The following is a 3,647-nucleotide window of genomic DNA, read 5'->3' on the forward strand; positions in this document are numbered from 1 at the left end:
ACCAAACCATAGGGACTTCTGGTTAAACATGGCAGATTAAAAAAAAAAAAATGACTGTACCTCCAGTCCCTCTCAAACTCCCACTAAGATGACAGGAAGAGAAAGGAAAAGCACCCATCAATAAGGACTTTGAGAACAAAAGAGGAAATAGCAATATTTTGAAAGCCAGAGAGCAGATGGATGGGCAGTCACTGACTTAGTAGGACAAAAGAAAGCTGAATGGCAAGCGCCTAGGAGAAGTGAAGCCAACAACCAGGATGAATGGGACCACAGAAGTCTGGAGAGTCTCGGAGGTAGGGGCACCCGCCGCCCGTCCTGGGGCGGGGGCAGGACTGGAACCGGGAGGAGTAGTTCAAAGTCTGTTGAAGTGGTATCTCCTACAGCATCCCTTCCCTCCCTAGTACAAGACAGGAGGTTTATTCTCAAAAGAGATTGAGCAAGAAGATCCTGGACTAGGGACCACTGGGCACAGCTGAGGGCACTGTGACATACGGCAGCCAGGGAGACTAAGGAGGGGGGTGCGTCTGCACACCCAGCCATGCCACCAGCAGCACCACTGTAGTCTCGCTCCTAGAATCCTGGCAGCCAGGCTCGCAAATGCACCGGCAGAACGGAGGCTTCCTTGGTAAACTGATCTGCCCAAGAGAAAGTATCCACAGATACTGCAGCAACTGCGATTAGCAGAATAGTGTCCAGGTACTAATCCCTGCAATCTGTGCCTATGTTAGATTACACGGCAAAGCAGAGTGACGGGGCAGATGGAATGGAGATTGCTCATCAGCTACCCTAGACATAGGGAGAGTGTCCTGGGTCATCCAGGCGGACCCAACGTGATCACCAGGGTTCTCAACGGTAGCAGAGAGCGGCTGAGTCAGAGGTCAGAGTGATGTGCCATGAAAGGAGCTGACCCACTGCTGATGGCCCTAAAGATGGAGGAAGGGAGCCAAAACCCAAAGAGGAGGAGTGGCTTCTAGAAGCCGGGAAAAGGAAGAAAACAGATCCTTCCTCAGAGGCTCCAGAAAGGAATGCAGTCCTCCCAATACCCTAGTTTTAGCCCAGCGAGACTGTACCAAACTTCTGACCTCTAGAACTGGAAGATAAATAAAATGTGTTGTTTTGAGGGGCCAAGGTTGTGGTCATATGTTGCTGCTGAGATAGAAACCTATGCAGATACTATGCGGGGGACCCGACTCCTGATCAGTGAATCCCATCAGTTGCAAATCCCACCCATACTCTCTGGGCTGCCGTCAGCGTTTTACAGCATCCAAGGAATAATAGGTATTTGAAGGAAATAACTAACATAAAAGGCAAAGTTCAAAATTAATAAACATCACAGAGGGAAGAGACCATGAAGGGACCAGAAGAAAATGTAAAGAAAAAGTAAGGAAACAAACCAACCAACCAACCCTCAGAGAAATAAGAGAGAATATCGTATCCGTGAAAGCAGAACAAGAACGGAGTGCCCTTAAAAAGGAACATTAAAAAAAAAAAGGAACATTTAGCAGATTTAAAGAGCTCCTTGAATTTAAAAATATAATAGAATAAATACTAAATTAGAAATGCAGAGAAATAAGTTTAAAAACCTGCGAAAAAGAGGTCTATGGCAAGCCGTGGACATGGGTCCCTGTTAAAGATATCAAGAATAAGTCCTACTTTGGGATGCCTGGGTGGCTCAGTCAGTTAAGCATCTGCCTTCAGCTCAGGTCATGATCCCAGGATCCTGGAATCGAGTCCCACATCGGGCTCCTTGCTCAGTGGGGAGCCTGCTTCACCCTCTGTCTGCTTCTCCCTCTGCTTCTGCTCTCTCTCTCTCTGGCAAATAAATAAATAAAATCTTTAAAAAAAAAAAAAGAGAAGTCTTACTTTAAGAGATACAAAGGAATTTAGACGAAAACAAGAGGATAAAACTGATTACTATGCTCAGAAACACTTATTAATCCAGGACAAAAATAGGTACCATATACCCAAAACAGTCCATGTAACCCACAGAGAGGTTAATTGTCAGATTGCTCATGCCCATACAGAAGGGGATATGGTAGTCTGCACAGTGAAGGCTCATAAGCTTCCAGAGTATGGTGTGAAGACTGGCCTGACAAAGCGTGCTGCCCCACATGGTACTGACCTGCTGCTGGCCTGCAGGCTTCTCAGTGGGTTTGGCAGAGACAAGATCTCTGGAGGCCAAATGGGGGTGACCCAGAGACAAATATAAGGAGGAAAGCATTGGTTGTCAACCGGGTGCTTCCACCTGCTGTTTGAATGCAGGCCTTGCCTGACTACCACTGGAACTTTGGAGGCCCTTACAGTACCACGCGATTCCCTGGTTGTGATTCCGAAAGCAGGGAATCCAATGCAGACATACACTGGAGGCACACCGTGAGTCAGATCATTGCAGATGATGCGTGTTACCTAATGGAAGGGAGGAAAGATGCTTACCAGAAACAATATGCTCACTCCATAAAGAACAACATAAACTCCAGACCTGACGGAAGAAATGTCCAAGAAAACTCATACTGCTATATGGGAGAAGCCAGTCTATAAGAAGAAGCCTAAGAAGGAACTTCAAAAGAAGGGGCAGAACTGTTCCAGAATATCTCTTGCTCAGAAGAGAGCTCATGTAACTCAGAAGAAGGCTAACTTCCTCAGAGCTCAGGAGCCGGCTCCTGAGGGCTAAGCCAAACCACAATTTTCTGTGAAGGTTTTTCAGATAAAGACAAGCTTATTGGCCAGCCAGTTAAGGAAAGGAAAGGAAAGGGAAGGGAAGGGAAGGGAAGGGAAGGGAAGGGAAGGGGAAGGGTGGAGGGAGGGAGAAAGAAAAGAAAAAAGAAAAGAAAAGAAAAGAAAGACGGAAGGAAGGAAGGAAGGAAGGAAGGAAGGAAGGAAGGAAGAAAGAGAAAGAAAGAAAAAAGAAAGAAAAGAAAGAAAGAAAGAAAGAAAGAAAGAAAGAAAGAAAGAAAGAAAGAAAGAAAGAAAGAAAGAAAGAAAGAAAGAAAGAAAGAGGGAGGCAGGGAGGGAAGGGAAGCCTTCATAAAAGTAAAACAAAACAAATAGTTTTAAAATAAGAGAAAAATGATAAAATAAGAATCTCTATAAAGGATACCCAATAGGTGTCCCAGAACAAGATGGAAAGGTTACTGGACCCAGAGTCAAGAAGCCTACAGCAGGAATGGAAGAAGACCCCCAATGAGATACATCATTGTGTTTTTTCAGAAGTCCGGTAACAGAGGTGATTCTTAAAGAAACTTCTAGAGAAGAAAACCTGATTATGGACAAAGGGCCAGGCATCAGAATGATATCTGAGGCCTTAAAAGTAATACTGGGAGGTAGAAGAACAGTGCCTGAACAACTCTGGAGAAAGTAGTCTCCCCCATAGAATTTCTAAGCAAGCAAACAAGTCTGCAAGTGGGATAGCATCTGCAGCCATTCAAAGTCTCAAAAAGTTGCCTCCCATGCACTGTTTTTCAGGAATTTACTAGAGGTTATGTTCCTCCAAAAGGAGGAGAAAACTCAGAGAGAAGATGCTCTTAGCCAAGAAACAGGGCGTCCTACAGAAGAAAGCAGCCAAGAGAACCTCAGAGTGATTACTCTGTAACAGGTCCAAAGAACAGCCCGTACAGATTAGAATAGAAGGACAGAGGGTTCAGAAGGGA

At 45.2% G+C, this 3,647-nt stretch overlaps 1 pseudogene; it reads left to right on the forward strand.

Moving 5' to 3' along the window:
- Positions 1-597: 597 nt before the first annotated feature.
- Positions 598-2,671, forward strand: LOC112838215 (large ribosomal subunit protein uL18-like; annotated as a pseudogene).
- The last annotated feature ends 976 nt before the right edge of the window (positions 2,672-3,647 follow it).

Source organism: Callorhinus ursinus, unplaced genomic scaffold, assembly GCF_003265705.2.
Source record: "Callorhinus ursinus isolate GAN/ISIS: 27379988/994484 unplaced genomic scaffold, GSC_fseal_2.0 scaffold26, whole genome shotgun sequence".
NCBI classification, from domain to species: domain Eukaryota; kingdom Metazoa; phylum Chordata; class Mammalia; order Carnivora; family Otariidae; genus Callorhinus; species Callorhinus ursinus.